At 50.8% G+C, this 18,697-nt stretch overlaps 1 long non-coding RNA gene across 1 annotated transcript in view; it reads left to right on the top strand.

Annotated features, from left to right (window-relative positions):
* LOC134174738 (uncharacterized) overlaps window positions 1-15,412 on the top strand; it is a 37,669-nt gene extending 22,257 nt beyond the window's left edge. Inside the window, exons 3-6 of the long non-coding RNA XR_009968761.1 lie at window positions 4,328-4,436; window positions 6,341-6,502; window positions 8,888-9,913; window positions 10,188-15,412. This is a non-coding gene — a long non-coding RNA (uncharacterized LOC134174738). The remainder of the gene's footprint in view (window positions 1-4,327; window positions 4,437-6,340; window positions 6,503-8,887; window positions 9,914-10,187) is intronic.
* Window positions 15,413-18,697: the final 3,285 nt, after the last annotated feature.

Below are 18,697 nucleotides of genomic sequence, written 5' to 3'. Positions count from 1 at the left end.
TGGCAGCCTCTGTCCTTCCATCTTTCTCTTGGCAGCTAAGTTGTTAATAAGCTTCCTTTTGCTATGATTCCATCTAAATTACTATTTTAAAACAACTACAGATGTGCTAAATTGGCTCAGCATAATAGGATGAGATGGATAATAAAGGTTCCCCTAGTGGGCTGTCGCCAGCACAGGTAATTTATTACCTGGGTGGCTAATTATATGCTTCTCAGCTTTCTAGGGTGAAAACATCTTGATATTTCCTAGTTAAGGAGCCCTGACACAACTGAAATGACCAGACATGTGAATAGGAAACATGGTGATTAAGTACCTGAGAGATGAAGAATGCAAAGGAAAAGGCATTCTGCAGCCAGAAAAAATGAACTGCGTGATTTCCCCCAGCACCTTGAGGGAGCAGGGAAGGGCTAGACCTCTCCTAACTCCGGCCAATTCAGGCATTTTGTGCATGAAAACAGCAGCCAGCTGAATTCCAAGCTGGGAAAAAAACCAACCAACTCCTGTAAATGGGAGAGAAGAGATTGTTTCATGAGTTCTGCATATGCGCTCATGAGTTTTGGGCTCTGGGGCTGATGGGAAAGAGAAAGCCCTGTCATTCTCCCTACTGCTCAGTGCTGCCCATGCCCCATCTCACTGTGCAGCCCCCAGCCCTGTAGATGGGTGTTGCTCCACTCTGGTCCATATCAAAAAGTGTAGGTAAGAAACATATATCCATTATACTCTCATTCATTATTTACTTGATAAAACACGTTTGCTTAGTTAATGTGTTTGAGACAAGGTATCTTATAAAATACACAGTCTGAACACAGCAAAATGGGCCAGTTTTCACAGTACTTAAAATCTATGGCGTGAGGCAAATCCCATCAAGAAGACAGATGCCTCACTGAACTGCTAGTGTCAGCCTGCGGGCTCCAGCCACATCAGAGGAGCCAGGCAGTCCTGCGTTCCTTGTGGTGGATTTGCACCAGAAAGGCAATATAAAACCTTGTCAAAGAGTTTCGTTTTCCCTGGACAAGATGGGATGTTCGGCTCAGGCAGGGGCAGGGCATGCTTGGGCTGGTGGTGTGCTGCCTGCTGGGTGGCCCATCCCTTGCACTGGCTTTGAAGGGTGCCTGCGGTGCAGCTCGTGGTGGTGTGACCAGGTCCCATTGCTGGCAGGAGAGGGCTGAGGTCTGCCTGCCCTGGGCTTCGGGCTTCCTCTGAGGCCGTATAATGATCTCACCTGAAATAAAATGCAGGCTTGAAGACCTCTGGGTGCTATTTTAGCATCCAAATCTTCTCCGTCCAGCAACAAGGATGTACCTGCTTCTACTTGAGCCATTTCCCACCCTGTCTACCAGTGCCCTGCAAGACACTCCTGCTCACTAAAGGGAACTGCCATGGGTCAGCACAGCCCCCATGGCACAAGTACAGCATAGGAGAAATCGAGTCCAAATCCAAGCAGATACTTCTCTTTAAAGCCACGTGAGGTCCATGGACTTTATAACAGTGACAGGGACCAGGATGACACCTCCTGGGAAGGCTTGCCCCTGGCTCTCTGCAGTGGGGGAGCAGCAATAGCAGCTTTTGTTCTCATAGCACCCCCATTTCACGCACTGCAGCAGGGAAGGATGGGGCTGGGTGAAGCCTTGCTCTGGCCACGGGAGGGGATGCATCCCGCTGCAGCGGTGCCCGAGACATGGATCTTGGAATCATAGAATGGTTTGGGTTGGAAAGGACCTTTAAAAGACATCTAGTCTAACCCTTTTCAATGAGCAGGGACATTTGTACTACATCAGGCTGCTCAGAGCCCTGTCTAACCTATCCTTGAATGTTTCCAGGAATGGGATCCCACCTGCTATCGCTGTGTCCCTGGGCCTCTGACCAAGTTTTTCCCAGAAATCCTGTTTTTCCCTGACCCGTGGGGCTGTGGTAATTCCCAGCTTGCCCTGCCCCACAGCCCCTCCAGCAGTAATGAAGAGGTCTCTGGGCAGGCAGAGTCTTCATGGTAAGAGGAAGAACCAGAAAACAAGATGTTTGCAGTACAAAAAGGGCCTCATTCTCACGGATGAAAGGGAAAGCCGTGTATGCGTGTCTTAGGACTCTGCAGCATCTCCCAAAGCTCTGGTTTTATGCTTCTTTATCCTTCAACTTCTTCCTTAATGAGAAATTAATTAGCCTTGTCGTTCCTGCCTGGGAACTTGTAAACATGCAGCGGTGATGCCTGTTGCTCCCCCCACTGCCCGCCCTGTCCCATCCCACCCCCCTTCCCTGAGGTGTAGCCCAAGATATCTGACAAAAACACTCGAGAACAAAGCTGCCGCGCTAATTCAGGGAATTATCAGGAAGCCTGTAGCAGAGCTGAGATAATGGGCCTTAAATAGCAGCCTGATTGCGCTTCCTCCAGAGGCTTCACAGGGCTTTCCTCCCACCCTGCCGTGAGCAGAGAGGGGCTCCTGCCCACCGGGACCTCAAGCTGGCCGTGTTCCGATGGGGATGCTGGTCTGGGGGGACAGTGCTGCTGGCTCCCTGGCTTTGCGTTTGGGCAAAAAGAAATAAAGGCAAAACAATGGTCATTTGGGGACGCTGCTCATCGCAGTGTCCTTGCTGCAATGTCCTCCTGCCATCCGGGCATCACATTGCAACTGGGCCATCCTGCGCTTTAAGCAGTGCCTGATGGCTGGGCAAGCAAGCATTTTTGTGGCTGCTCCAGGGCTCTGCCTCACACTGTAAGGCTTCTGCAGCCTCCCTGGACCTCTGCGTCCCGAGATGGACCCCAGCAGCACTCACGGCCCATCCTGCTGCAGCAGAGACCTGCTAATGCCTGGGTGTCTCCATAAGCCAGAGCTGAGCATCTCCAGAAACCAGCCAGACCCTTGAAAACAGCCCCGATAAGGGCAAGACCTGTGAAAAGGATGTGCTTCAAGGGCAGCAAGAGAGACAGTGAAAGAGGTGAAAACACGGTGGAGAAGAGAGGGCTTGACACAGTGAATCTCATTGCCCTGTGACATGCACCAGACCTTGGGCTGTGGCACAGAGCAGGGAAAAACTGTGTTTGTGACAGGACCTGATTATTTTTTTTTTTTCCTCACTAAAACAGGGGTTTTCATAATGGAGAAGTTTAATTGGCAGGAAAATTGTGATCAGTTGTTGCAACCAAAGGGGGCAAATCAAAAGCCTGTGGACAAGGAGTGCCCTGAGGCCGCAGGGCAGCAAAGCACTGAGCCTGTGTTGTGTGTAAACCTGAGCATGGGTCGGTGATGAGGCATGTTCCCCTTCCCACTGTGCCAATGAGGATGCACCGGCACCATGAGCTGCCTGGTGCAGACACTGGCCCAAGGGAGGCTGCGGATTTGGTCCGTGCTAGCAAACCCAGCCTGCTCCACATGAAATCTTGATCATTCCCCACTTACGGCATGGCTGGTGCTGTGTCAAGGGACTGCTTTATAGCCTTAATGCTCAGAAGCTTTACTGCTGACACATATTTTCCCCAGCACAGTTAGTTAACAACACAGGAGTTTCCTACCCCTGAGGACAGGCAGTTTCAGCAGCAAAGAGGTATGGTGGCAAGGAAAATCTTCTCATGCAAATATCAACCCTTTATCCTCTGCTGCTTGGATGGTGGGACCAAAACAACTACTGTTTTTTCTCATTTCCTCACAGAGGAAATGTACTATTCCAAATATGACTTGTAGCTACTTCAGAAATGAGTCATCACTTCGTATATAAGCTAAACACTGGAACATAATCATAAATAAACTCGCTTCATAAACTGGAAATTAAGCTTATCCCATCCTTGTTTGTAAAGCACCATGATTCATATTGTTGCTTCCTAGTTTAGTTTTTATTTTAAACCAGGTTTTGAAGACTTGTAGGGCCCTTTGCACTGTTTATCCATGATGTATTTTTGATTTGTCCTGTGATATTGCTTGAGGAACATTGTTTGCCCATATGTTTTATATTAATAACAAATTCCACCCTGCGTGTGCCTTCTCCTTTTGCTCTGTCCTTGTGGGCCGGCGGCGGTGACAGGCATGAAGGCGCTGCGATGGAGGCTGCTGAGCATCTGCAGTTCACCAGGTCACCTCCAGCCCCAGCAAAGGCTGTAAAAGCTCTGCCCAGAGCAGGCGTGCAGGAGCCAGAGCGAGAATCCAGAGCGCACAGATCTGTGCTCACACGTCTGACGTGCTCTTCTTGCTGAAAGCTCTGGTCCCACCTATTTCTTCTCCCCAGCCCTGCTCTCCCCTGCTTCCCTGTATCAGCAGGAATGTTTGAGCAGACAAGCTGTGAGCTGGTTTCACACACTTCATCTCATCAAATCCTTTCTGTTTTTTTTTTTCCCCACCAGCATTATTTCCAGCTGGATAAGTTCTCCAGCCTATTCCTCACAAGCAATACTGGGACAAGCAGCTGAGACCGCAGTGCCACCACAGTGAAGCTGTCACTTGAAGGAGATGGTAAGGAACTGCCCCCAACTCTGCTGCCCAAGGCCCCATAGCCACCTGCCCCAGGCTTCCCTCCTGCCTTGCTCTGGGCATCACCTCTCTAGAGGGAGAGTGAGAAAGTGCCTTGTGCCTCAGGCTCCCCTACCCTCTTCCTCAGCACCAAGGGAGCTAGATACTGGATTAGACCAAGAATTGCATGTCTGCCCTATTCATGCCTGATCTGTTCAGAGAGCCAGGGGCTGGATGGATTTGGCATTTCAAGTGGGAACTGACTGATAGGCCAAAAAGCATCATGTTTAGCACAGAGCCTACTGTGCACACAGCTGTCCCCCATCTGAGCCCCGAGGCAGTGATGACGCTGCAGGGTGAGCCCCAGCACAGCTCCCAGGACTCGTGCTCCAGAGGAGCCCGGCACTGACCGCATCACTGCTGCATTGCTACTGCCGCAGGAATCAGGATATTTTGGCTCCTAATCCTCCCCCAGCCACCCCCGGCTCCTGGGTGTCTGGCCTTGGCTCCGGAGCTCTTGGTTAACAGCAGCTCTGGAAGGCTCGCTGGGTGAGGAGGTCAGCACAGGCATCTGGGGTCACTTTAGGGTTACCCTGCTCTTCATTTAAGCAAGAAAAAATAAGTCTGCCCCTCTCTTCCCCTGGGGTCCGAGGAGGCAGGGTTAGGGAAGAGGGGGCTGAGCAGACCTGCGAATGGCCGGTGACGTTTTCCAGGGTGGGATGTCCCGCTCTGCTGCAGGATACACAGGTTTGGGCAGAGGCCGTGTGCCATGGGAAGGGCAAGGCTGCTTTCCCACAGCCAGCAGCGTGAGGAGATTCAGTGCATCCCAGGCATGAGCTGGGGCTGCAGATGGGGGTGCCCCTTCCACACTGGAGCCAGGACGGTGGTTACCTTCTTTCGACACAACACATCTACCTTTGTTCTTGTCCTTTATTTGCAGATGCCTCGTTTTAGCAGTGGCAAAGGACAGTTTAGCCTGGGAGGCAGAAGGTACCACAATTCAGCAGCCCCTTAAATCAGCGTATTAGCTCCTACTTGTGCTCTTTCCCATGCCATACTCTAAACCATGAAGCACTGGATTCATCTATTCCTTAAAGCTGAGACCAGATCTTTCCTGTGTTTTCCACTGTGGCAAGAAACCTCAGAGACCTTGGTGCATGACGGTCCAAATCTCATTCTTAAGTTAAATACCTGCAATTGCCTGATTTGGCAGAGTTCAGCTGCTAGACCTGCTCCCTGCAAACCCAGGCTGGAGCATGTAAAACAGGAACGTTAACTATTTTTCCAGCTGTCTGTGGCTCACGCACTGTAAAACACACACTAACGTTACACCTCCACACCCTGCCAAGGAGATGCCAGTGACACTGGGATTGGTTGGGCTTCTTTTTTAAGAGAGCAGGAGCTTGTACCTGTGGCTGTTGGCAGGGACCGAGCTCCACCAGTGTCCCCAGGTTGCGTGGCTGTCACTTTGTCCCAAAGATAGGACCAGGCAAGTGAAACTTTTCCCACCAGCAGCCCCATCTGGCATCTCCCTGGGGCCATGAATCTTCAGATGGGGAAGGGAAACATCCTCAGATCTTGGACTCAGAGCCCAGTTTCCCATCTGCCAGAGCCTGCTGTCCTGGGAGCAGCACTGCAGATGTCCAAGGACCCCAGCAGCAGTCAATGCCAGCCAGGCACTGAACCCTGCTTTCAGGTGGGAAGGCACATTAGCTGCCTGGCCAGTCTGAAATCAATTTATGTCTGTCTTTGAACCCGATTCCTCTCTAAGCCTGTTTTGGCTCTATTTGTTTGGAATAGACTTGATCCTAAAGGGAAAAGCAGACAAACCAGACTAAACATCAAATATTAAATAGCAACTGCTAATATGACAGCCATTAAACACAAGCGCTCTCCTGCCTCTGTAGCAGCTGGAAGCTGGGCTGCACACCCACCTCTGGATCCTGGTGCTACCAAAATCGAAGTCAGGCTGCATGTGTATATATCAAATTGCTGGAACGAAGAAGAAATTCACTTCCCTGCTGCCAATCTTCCTGGCATTCAATCTTCTGTGTCTGCTTTCAGCTGAGGTAGGAGGAGATGATGTACTTTCCCCTTCTGATATGTGGGGAAAGGGAAGCATGTGGCTGCCCAGCTCCCTGCCTCTGTGAAGGTGCTCAGCAGTGATTGGCAGGGAGGCTTCTACTCCCTCTCCTGCTGGAAAATTAAAGAAATCTTATTTTGTCTTGGGATGAATCCAAGAGGGTTTGAAGTCCGAGGAGGGATCTGCTGGTCAGGCAAAGCCTTCTCTCCTTCTTTCTCTCCCAGAATTTCAAAGCCATGGCACTGGGATAAATCCAAGGAGAGGGCTCCTGCACTGCCAAAGTGAAGGGAAGCGGACACAGAGTGCCCTGGCTTAGGGCACCAGTTTGTCCTGCTGTGCCCAGCATCACAGGGACCAGGGCAGAAATACCCCAAAGCAGTGTGAAAGAGCTGTACCCCTGTTTGCCTGCACACTGGTGCTGACCTTCACCTCTCATCTCAGCCATCCCTTGCGCTTCTTTACAGGTGAAGTTTCACTGAAGAAACTGGGCAAACATCCATGTCCAAGGATTGGCTTGTGCTGGGACAGCAAAGGAATGAGAGACATCCCAACCGCACCCCTGAGCAAGATCCCCATCACGTTGTCAGCGGGCACTCGCAGTTGTGGCACAGCGTGGCCCTGGGTCCTTCTCGTTATCTGCCGTGCTCCTCCTCTTTCCTTGAGCCACTTCTTTATCACATTTTGAGCATACCTTCCACTTGACTTAACACTAACATATGTACAGTCGACATTTCAGTAATGCCTTACAAATTAGCTAGGGCTGGTTCAGAGATTATCAGGCCGGTTCCAGGCTCTTCCCCTTGTCCCTGGCCCCTACCTCTCCACACTGGGTGTGCTGAAGCGGGGGCTCGTCCCGGGAAGGGAGCTGGGGCCCCCTCCTGGTGCACTGGCCAGCTCCTGGGAAGCATCCTTTCCTCCTTTTTCTTCCCTCTGTCTCTAGCTGAAGGACTCTTTTTGGGTGTCAGTGTGAGGCAATGCCTCTGCTCACTCTACACAGCAGCCCAATGGGGCTCCATGGGGGAACCAGCACCCCAGGGCCACTGCAGAGGTGAGGGGGGTTTCCCATGTCCTTTATCCCAACATATGAAGCAGCCCAACTCTAGAAAGCAGCACTTACTGGCAGGAGAAGAAGGCAGCACTCAATGAGGGGTGACTTGTGCTGGGCAGGAGGAGAAGAAAACCCGATACGTGACAGACTCTGCCACAGCCCGGGCTCCAGCAGCGTGCCTGCAGCTTACAGAGACAGGAGGCAGATGGACGATGTACTTGTCCAAGTGCTTTCCTGAGAAAACCTTTAGCAGTTCTCATGCTGGGTTGCTGGTTCTACTTCCGCTGTCCCAGCAGTGCAGCCTTCTGGTCAGAGAGGTTTAAAGTCCTCCTGCAGGCGTTCCCATCATCCAGCAGTTTCCCCAGACACATGTTATTACGGATTGCTTTGTTCTGAGCTTTTACATTTCCTGCAGCCCTCTTGAGCTCCTGCGCTCAGCTCTAAGTTCACTCACTCTACTCGCAGTGCCAGAGCCTTGTTTCTGTGTCAGCCCTGGGAAGTGCTCTGCAGGCATGTTTCTATGCAAGAGGCTGTGGAAAAAATGAGGATATGTTTTATGATGTTCCAGCACAGAGGGGCCCTGCACAGATCATCCAGTTATTATGTCTGGAAGGAACCTTTACCAGCTCACCTGCTCCATTTTATCCTTCGCATCAGGCCGGTAAACCACCCTTGTCAGATATGTACTTAGCCTTATCCTTGAATATCTCTGGGGGAAGCAATTCAAGAATCTCCCAGAGAAGCTTGTTCCACTGTCTGAACTCTAGTTAAAGTTATAAAGGTTTCCCTAATGTTTGACTTTAATTTTCTCTACTGCAACATAACACCATTATTACTAGTTTGAGCTCCTTGATGGCTCTTTTTCCCCTAAGCCCCCATTTAGAAGAGACAGGGATGGAGCTAGATGAACTGACTTACAGCTAGGTTACAACACAGTTTCAGCCAATTCCATTTAATACCAGTTAAGGTAGGCAGAGTTTATGGGATCACATCAGGCTTTAAACAGTCTTAGGCAATGCTCAAATGTCCTCTGTGAAACCAGCTGGCTTGTGGAGCCAGTGCTGTGGCTGCCTCTCCACCTGCATCTGGGGGGGCAAGGAAGAACATGACCCACTGTGGGGGGGGAGCATGCCTGGGGTCCCTCCCTCCTTTCTCCCTGCACCATTCACAGCACCCCTACCTGCAGGCATCCACCTTCAGGCACCCAGAGACTGGAGTGGATGGGATGTATAAGGCACAAGTGTCCTCACCCTGAGCGGGGAGCAGGGAACTTGCTAGATCCCAGCTCACCCCCTCAACCCCATCTCTTCCCCCTCTCCTCAGGGCTGCAGAGGAGCAGCGGAGGCAGTGGGGCGGGTGGCAGGGCTGCGGCTCCCCTGGGAAAGCATTGCATGTGTGAGACGAGCTGTGAGAGTGTCTGGGCAACAAGCATCAGTGCACAAACCAGAGAGAGGAGACTGGAATGTAAAAAGGAAACGAGTACATGGAAATTCAGAACTCTCCCCAGACGAAAAACAGAGGGAGAGGGTTTTTTTGGCAACTGAAGTTGCAAAAAATGTTTCTGATTTTCTTCCTCGTTTCAAACTTTGCAAACTGCACCTAGCTCTAGTCACACAGCTGCATCCTACATCCTCTACTGAACCCAGAATGGGTCAGCCTGGAAGAAGCCACCACCCTCCCATCATCATTGGCAGGACCAGTGGGATCTGCCCCTCTGGCCAAGACGTTCCCCTGGGGTCCATATGTCCTGCTGAAGGAAAAGCCTCACATCCCTTGGGGATCAGATGGGCTGCTCATGGGTGTCCCCCTCATCTCCCCAGCTGCCTTTTCTTATTGCTCCCCTGCCATCATGCTGGTAATTTCTGTACCCTCCTTTTACTTTCAGGGTTGTGAAAAAGGGGAGACTGAGATGAGCTCTTAGGCAGAAGCTCTTCCCTGTGAGGGTGCTGAGGCGCTGGCACAGGGTGCCCAGAGAAGCTGTGGCTGCCCCATCCCTGGCAGTGTCCAAGGCCAGGTTGGACACAGGGGCTTGGAGCAAGCTGCTCTAGTGGAAGGTGTTCCTGCCTGTGGCAGGGGGGTGGAAATGGGTGAGCTTTAAGGTCTCTTCCAACCCAACATTCTGTGATATGATTCTATGACTGTGGTTTCTCTCCACCTCCTTCAGCAGAAGCGGGTGGGTGACTTCTCCCTTCCCCAGCTCCCCAGTCCAGAATGTCACAGCTTCACCCTGTCTGCTGAGCCATGAGTGTGCCCTGCCACAGGGCCACCAGGAGCTGGGGGAGCTGCAAGACCTCACTGGGTCTCTGTGGCTGGCTGAGATAACTCCAAGCCTGCAGGTCAGAGCAGCAGGTATCTCTTTTGATTTCTGATGCAAGCTGAGAGATAATAGCCATGGGCAGCATCACCAGGAGCAGCAGTCGGTCCTTGCTGGGGCGGGCGGATGGGATCTTCTGCCAGGCTGTGCATGGGAGGTAAGACACAGCTTGTTTCTCCCATTCAGCAAGTCTATGCTTTGGGGTTTTCCTCACCCGTGAATTGTCTGCAGAGTGTGATTTTAATTAATTATTCAACGATATTTTTCTCCTTACTGAGTGATTGTAACAAGTAACTTCTACCCATTCAGGGCCCATTTGTAAGCAATTTACCTCAAGAATTTGGCAGCCGAAGTTCAAGCAGCTTTCCTGGGCGAGTAAATGACACTGTGTGTTTCTGTGTCACATCCGGATGAGCGCGACTTGTTGAGTGAGGTTAGTAGCGCATATATTTGTGCTTACCGACTCGAAATGTGCTTCCTATGGATATTCCGTAATATTTACTTAAATCTAGCTGTTTCTGTTAAGGCTCCTGGCAGCAAGAACAATTAGCGAATTTTCATAGCTAACAAAGGCAAAACAGGACACTGGGCAGGGTCTGAACTGATTGAGGACTTGAGTGCATGCAGTATTTGTTTTGTGGTATTTAGCTGATTCAGTTTACAATGTGGGACATTTTATTTATTTATTTTTAAAGCATGTCTTGTGTGCGTCCCCCCCCCCCCCCCTTGTAAATCCTGTGGTTCTATCCAGGATTCAAGTTACAAACTTTTGCTGTTTTGCTTCAGCCATGATTTTTTCATAAAAGCGTGGTTAGGCTATTTTTACTTTAGAAAATGAATTGGTTTTCTCCTTTTTTTTTTTTTTTTTTGCTGATAAATTGCAAATGGACGAAGGGAATTTGCTCAGACTTTTCCCACAGACATTCTCCTTTGGGCAGAGATTAAACATGGGGGGTTTCAGTCTAAAATGCAAATGCTTTGGACATTTATGAGAGTGGGAAAACAGGGGCCCATTATGAGAACTGCTTTGTGACTTGATTGGGGTGCTACTGGGAGCCAGCACTGCCCTGGGAGGCTCAGAGCGGCGTGCCTGGCCTCAGCAGCCAGACTTCACCCTTCTCCTATGATCAGGCTTGTGGGAGAGATGGGGAGCACCATGTCCTGGAGGTGGAGACCTGGTTTGCACAGCAAGATCTGCTCCTGTGGGTTGTTTAACATTTGCTGGCTGCAAATCCCAGCTGATGGTGGAGTTGTGGGACGCTGGAAGCCTCTCCAGCCCCATGGGGGAAGCGGAGTGAGTGTCTGGGGGGACGCTGGTCACTGGTCAGCAGGATGGATACAGCTGCAATTTGGGCATCATATATGGGTTGCTTTAGGAAGATGGACACAGTTCACAGCTCCTTGCTTGCGTGGTGCTTAAGTGAGAAGGTAATGTGACTCTTAAAGCTCCCAGTTTGGGTGAAGGTGAAATATGACATCTTGGTTTTCTCCCATGATACTCCCCCTTGTTCCTGTGTCTGGACCTGGGGAGCAGCTGCTTCTGCTGCTTGGGAGCCCTTGCTGCCTGCAGGGGCCACATGGGAGAGCATAGGGTGGCTGCAAGTGCCTTTGGGAGCCCTGGGAGGCCGCTGATGGGTTTAGGAAGGAGTAGGAGGGGGCTTGTGATGAGAGCTCCTCCGGGGAAATCCCCGCAGCGTCTGACAGCAGATTGGCACTGTGAAAAATTTACATCTCCTGCTGAGAACTCAATTTCCATAGGAGATAATCAGATGTGACCCGTGTAACACAGTGATGTTTTTACAGGATGTTTTTGCTTCCTTTTTTTTTCTGTTTGCTCCTCTCTCTCTCAATTTCCATTTGGCGTCTTCAGCAGTTCCCGATGGTTGTATTTTGACAAGGATTCTCAAACCACTTGTAAACACTTCAGAGTGAGGACAAGGTGGGAACCACAGCGTCTACCTCCAGTTATTAACATGACTTCAGGATGAAGTAGGTTGACCCCAGAGCCTGGCTGCCTGGTCCTGTGGGGCTGGATCCATTTACTGCCATCCTGGAGGTTATCAGAGGGAGGTGTGTGGGAGAGGGAAGAAGGGGAAAGCAGGAGGAAGGATGTAACAGGGCAGAAATGGTGCAGGCATAGGGGGAAAAGTGTGGGAGTGAAGATTATTGGAAGGCAACACCAGCAAAGCTGTGAGGGCAATCCTCTTCTTCCACCCACAGACTCTCTTAAGCCCTCGCCTGTCAGTCAGCCCCTTATTTACATGAATACTAAATCCACTTGCAGCTTCTTTAAATAAAACAAGAACACGCACCTTCCTGTAGTGAAACATATTATAGCAGTTTGTCACAGCATCATCCAGTAGGTATTAATTCCCAAATCATTCTATGACATGTTTTATCATAAGTTATTAAAGAAGGTAGCTGCATTGGGCAATCATTTGATAAACTGAGCCATAATTTAACATGCTCTTCCGTCATATTAGTGAGGAACAAGATTTATTTTCCCAGTGCAACTTTAATTATGGATAGCACATGCAGGCGATTGAGCTGACTGAATCTTTAAGGTTAATGATGTCTCCTGCAGAGCACCTTGGGGTAAGGCACAGGATCTTCCCCACGCTCCTGACTCACCTGTGGTTGGCATATCTGGCTCCAGGTAACAATATGACCTTGAATTTTGAGCCTTAAAAAGGTGGTTGTGTTTTTCTAGTGAGATTTAGGGCATTCAGAATGCACTGCCAAGGTTGGCCAGGTGCCTGGCTGCGGTCCCCTCGGGGAAGCAGAGTGCTTCTGCCTCCCCTGACGCCTCACAAGCAGCAGGAGGGACTTTCCCGACTGAGCAAGAGTGTGTCTCTAAATCCATGCTTATCTGAATAGCCAGAAGTTGCCTCACAATGATTCCCATGGATTCTGGTCACTTTGTGGCCCATCGGGCTGAGCAAACTGTGAAAATCTGTGCTCTGCACAGGCCACAGAAGTGTGTTTTCTGACAAGGACTGCTCATCACACACCGCTGTCTGCTACAGGTAGCGGCAGCAACCCGGCTCCAGACCTGCTTCTCCTGAGACTGGACTCCTTCCCTGAGCCTTGGCTCTTAGCAGTTACTTTTAGCACTTCCACTGCAGCTGCAAATTCTCCAAGACCACTGTGAAGCAGAGGGCCCACCACTGCTTTCTCGAGACCCTGCTCTTCAGGCTCGGGTGGCTGTTAGACGACTTTGGAATCACAAGGATATAGGCAAAGGAGTGTGGGTATCTGCTTCTGCAGCCTGTGCTCCTTTGGGCAGAGCCGGCTGTGAACCCAGCCTGTTGGGGTGCTAAAACAGAGCTCAGGGAGCTAGAAAAGCACCAAGGGAATGACCCAGAGGCTTCCAAAGAAGCTGAGCATCTCCTCCTATCTGGGGGAGTAAATGACCCTCCTGGCGAATATCACTATTAGGCTGAAATCCTCAGGTTCCCTTGTTTGCTGCTGCTTTCTTGCTCTTTTTCACAGCTTTATTTTTGGCTCTGGAAATTGTCTTTTAATTTCTGTGCCTTTGTTTTCATGTCTCTTGGCCCCAGCCTTTTGATTGCTCTCCCAGCTCTGGACATGGAGGATGCAGGGAGATGAGCACAGAGGGTTCCCTGGCTGCTGTGGTGCTGGTGTGGGGCCATGCGTTTCCCTGCCACCTCAGCAGGGAAAGATCCAGGTGCAAAATGCTGTCCCTGAGGAAGGGCTAGTGTTTGGGGGTGCTGGAGAAGCAGTACAGCAAGAGGTCAGGTTGCTCATAAGGATCATTGCAAGTGGCAGAGAGAAACCAGCCCAAAGCATCCTGCTGCTTCCTCCCTGCTGCCACTATGCTCATAATCAGAAATACGGAAAAAAAATACTAATCCCTTATTAAACTAAATTACTAAGCAGTTTGGGACAGGGAGGGAATGTAGGAGGGAAGAGATGCTTAAACACATCAGGCTGATGTAATTTCTTTTAGTCAGGAGCAGGAGAAACACAATCCAGTTCTCTTCCCCCCAGCAGAACAAAGGGGAAAGTCCCCACGGGGAGATTAGGAAAAGTGAAACAAAATAAAACCCAACCAAAAAACAACCACAAATGAGACAGGAGAGTAACAAAAAAATAAAGAAGGAAGAGAAGAAAAAAGGAAAGACAAAACCATCATCCCCCTCAAGTGTCCCCTCTGTTGTGTGTAACAGCTTCTCGCTTCCCCCACTTCCCCAGCACCAGTCAGGCTTACAGAGCCATAAAATAAGAGTTTGTGGTGTGTTCAATCGATTATTTCTCCTAATGCACTGTTTTTGGAGACAGGTAATTTATTTCAGACTCTACATGTCTACATGCAAAAAAACACACAAAAAAAAATCGCTTCTTTCTCTTTCTTCACTTTTTGGTTTACAGCCCTTTCTTTTTTGCCCCTTTGCTCCCTCCTCCCCCTCGCTTCCCCCTCTCAAGTCCCCCCAGACACAAGAGTTTCCCAGTGAAAGGTGCAGCCATTCCCACAGTGAAACCCAAGGCAGGTAATGACTTTCTCACCCCATCCATACTGCTCCAGAAACTGCTGCCTCACCAGCTGCATCCCTTTATTTTGGAGAAACAAGGGGGAGGGGGGAAGTGCCAGCCCCCTCTGATTCCCTCTCCTCCAAGGCCTCCCCATAAAAAAGGAGAAAGATATAAAGGGAGCAAGTGTTTGCAGAGATAGAGTTTCCATTAGACAGCGGGGCTGGGGAAGGAGCAGGCTCCCGAGCCTGCACTGTACTCACCAGGCTCGGCACACGGGGTCCATGGGCAGGCAGGAAGCTTTGTCTGATGCTCCCAGTTCTGGGGAAAGTCAGAGCGGGATTGGGTTCCCACATGTCCCTAGGAAGCCCTGGCTGCCAACCCCAGGCCCTGGGAACAGAGGTCCCAAATTGCTGTGCTGGGTGCAGCTCAGCCCCAGGCCCGCACGCTGCTGCACAGCCGTGGTCCAGCCATGATGGCAGGGTTTGTTGTGGCTGCTACCCCCAGCCCTCGGGCAGCAACACCTTCCAAGTAGTGTTTGGAGCAGGGAGAACCAGGTTTACAGCTCGGCAGCTGAAATGAAACAGCCAGCAGTGAGGTTTGCAGGGGATCTGCTCAGGGCTGCCTGGCCCTGTCTAAGGAGGACCGGCGTTTATGGCAGCCCAGTGCACACCATGACGGGGCTCCTCTCCATCCCTCACCAAGCCTTTGAGCTGTCGGGCCTCTGCTCTGGGACAGTGCTGTCCACTGGTCCCAAGGACAGGCTGGAGCCAGAAGCTGCAGCGAGCGGTGGTGGTGGTGAAGGGACACACCAGTTCTTGTCCCCAGACCTCATCACTCCCATGATAACTGATCTCTGCAGAGCCTCGGTGGTACAAGTACAGATGAGCAGATTTGCAGGGCTTTAGGACACAATATACAGGATTACTCCAGAAGGGTATACACCCTAATGTGCTCTGTCCTCCCAGGAAAAGAGGAGATTACCCATCACTGACAGCTTTGCTGTAAAGCCCAGGCAGGGCTCCTGGACTGGAAGGTTTTGTTATTTCTTTTCTTATAATTTGCCTCTCCAAACCTGGGTGGAATTTTGAGCAGAAAGCTGACACCCCAGGCAGTGCAGTGCTGTTGGATGCTCCACGGCACATAGAATCATAGAATAGTTAGGCTTGGAAAGAACCTTAAGATCATCAATTTCCAACCCCCTTGCCATGGGCACGGACACCTCACACTAAACCATGTCACCCAAAACATGCAGCCAGCCCCTGCACAGCCAGTGCTTCTGCCCTGACATGGGGCAGTCTGGGGGGTCAGACACCCTCCTGGGCTCCCTTCTGCACCCAGGAACATGAAAAGGGCTGCTCTGCACAGGGAGCAGAGTGTTTGCTCTAACAGGAGCTTACCAAACCCAAGCTTTAGTAAGGCCATTGGTGGGGCTGGCAGCTATTTGTTTCCAATCGGGGGAGTGGGAGAGTATTTCATCTCATAATAAAAAAAAAGCATTCTGAGGGGAAATAATAAATATCAGGGATCAGGGAAGGAAGAGGGAGGGGGACATTACTGAAAGACATAAACTCTGCCACCCAGCCAGCCCAGTACTGTGGGGGCTCATCACTGAAATCCTTAGAGGATCACCCCTGTCCAAGATGGAGATGAAGCCTGCTTGGCTTTGGGGTGCTGTCAAGGCCCCATCTGCCCCAGGGAGACCTCCTGGTCTGAGATGTGGGGCAGGCAGAGACCATTCCCCTTGTCTTCAGCTACAGGGTTTGCTCCTCCAGCACTTGGACCTTCTCTGTCTTCCTTTGCCCCACTCCTGCACACGAAGACAATGTGCTGGGACATGCACACTCTTCCCCCAGCTCTGCAGGCTGGGGACCTGTGACCTGGTTTCCCCTCTGTGTTTTGGAGGCTGAAAGGAATGGTGAAGACTCTTCCATTAAAAGAGCAGGTGCACATGTTCTCATCCCTTGGCCCATAGCTCCTGGGCCGTGAACCCAAGCACGAGTGTGCTTGCTAACTGAGCAATTCGGGGACAGAAGGAATATTTTGATCATGAAGCCTTAAATATGTTTTCTGATGCTCTGGAATGAGGTCAAAGCCCATCTGCGCTCCCTCCTCACTCTGGCTACTCCCACTGCCTGCCTGTCCTCCTCCAAAGCACTCCACCAGGATCAAAGCCTGACGGAACCTTTTCCATATGCCCTACCCCTCTCCAATGGGCCCCTAGGCCAGGTGGCTTTTCCCAGCCTTCACACACTATCTGCAGACCTCCCACTTCTAAAAGAAATGCAATAAAGCTGGGCCAGAGAAGCTATTAGAAAGCAGCTCCCTTGTCCCATCTCCTCATGGGCTATCCCAGAAAAGAAATGAAACCCAGTGAATGTGGCACAGGGCTTGAAATTCGGGTGACCATCACCCAGCTGGGCCATGCCAACCCTCTGCCAGCGTGTCACACCACAGGCACATCCTTGTCACCATGGGTGATAGCAGTTGTAGAGCGTTTTTGGCCATAAAAGGTTTTTTGGCAGAGCTTGGGCACATCCCCTTTTGGACATGTCCCCCTCAAGAGCCACCCAATGTCACCAAAATCCTTCCCATCTCCACGCTCTCGTAGCAGTGTTATCCCCAGCATATTGGCCAGGGTTTGACCTGTGCCAGCAGCCACCTGGCATTTCGTCAGGAGCTTAACAATTCTCTGGGTTTCAGGCGGGTAAAAAACCTCCGAGCAGTGCTAGTTCAGTGTTAAGCTGCTGAAGTTTTGGGAAATATATGAGCGTGCATCAGGCGCTTGCATGACAAACCATCTCGTTGGGAATTTGGAGGAGAACAACAAAAATGATTAAGCGGCTGGAGGGATTGACTTATGAAGAGAGATTAAAAGAGCTAAATCTGCCTAGCTGGGCTCGCCGACGTCCACGGCAAGATATGATAACCATCTACAAGTATATGAAGAGCATAAATCACAGCTCGAGGGATTTGTAGAGGGCAACCCTGGGAGATTAACTGGGAGAAACAGACAGAAGTAGAGCACAGGAAAAAAAGTAGCACCTAGACAAGATCTGGTGAGGACTCCTGAGCTAGAGAAGGAGGCTGGGAAAGGTGCGAGCTCCTGGCTGAAGCCTCATGGCCTCTGGAGCAGCACCCAGGGAGAGCTCCTGCAGCCACGGAGGAGGCAGCACTCACTGGGATTGGTGTACTTGGGTCCCCTGCAGCTTCTGAAAAAGGCCTGCAAAGCTGAGCTGGGGACTTGGCAATGAAGGGCATCCATGCCTATGCCAGTAAAATATGGCCCCAAGTAGGAGAGCTCTGTGGTTTTTGGGCAGCTGCAGTGGAAGGGAGAGGTGGCATGGGCTTGGTGAAGACACCCTGTTTGCTGTCATCCACAGCAAAGCCAAAGAAAACATGAACTGTGGAAATGAAGGTTTTTACACAGGTGTGAAGTACATTTCATAGTGCCAGTGTACTTGTGCCAAGTACAAGATGTGAGGTACCATGGAAGCTAAGTTAAAAGGTTTGTTGGAATTTTCTGTGCTGCAGGTTATGCTGGATCCAGGTTCATCCCACTCGTCCCACTCACATGCAAACCTGGAAGCCTGGGTGAGCGCAGGGCACCAAGTGAAAGCAAGTGAGGGTCAGCGCCTCAGGGTGCACAGGAACAAGACAAGGAGCATTCCATCTCTGGCTGAGGAATCCCCATTTAACTTGAAGTTGTATGACAAGCCCTGGCAGGGCTGGAAGGAGCGGTGGGTAAATCTGGGATGGTTTTGCCAGGCTCAGTGGCAACCTGACTTTGAACAGTCTCAAGTCTCTGCTGCTCAGGAGCCATCTGACCTGCTGATGGGCTTCCTGATGGACTCTGCAAGATAACTCATGTGCTTCTGAAACAACTGCATTCACTGTGCCTGAGGCAGATTCCAACATAGTTACACAAGGATGCTGAGGAAGGAGCTGGCACCCTCTGATGCAGCCCCGAAGGAAAAAAGTGGGTATTTCTGGCAGCTTCTAAGGATGCCTGGCTCCCACACACCACTATTTTTGATTAGGTTTTAAAAATATTTAATCTGCACAATTTTACATTGGGATTCATCTTTATTCCTTCAGTAATCCCTCCTGCCTGGTGCGTGAGAGCTGCAGCTTCCCCATCCCTGAAGACGCCTGTTCCTGTCCTGCCCACATTCCTGCACCACAGACATCCAGTAGATCCACATATGATCCACGGAGGAGGAGATGTGGGTCTGGTTTCTGCCCACAGAGACGTGCAGGTCGCACTCAGCATTTGCCATCGGCAAGCCAAGGTGCTGGTCCTGTGGTGAGCTGAAGGGAGTGGAAAC

Source organism: Pezoporus occidentalis, unplaced genomic scaffold (genome assembly GCF_034315485.1).
Source record: "Pezoporus occidentalis ecotype Australia unplaced genomic scaffold, CSIRO_AGI_Poc_V1 ctg63, whole genome shotgun sequence".
Taxonomy (NCBI): Eukaryota; Metazoa; Chordata; class Aves; order Psittaciformes; family Psittacidae; genus Pezoporus; species Pezoporus occidentalis.
The sequence above is the reverse complement of the archived record's forward strand: the minus strand, read 5'-3'. Positions and strand labels throughout refer to the sequence as shown.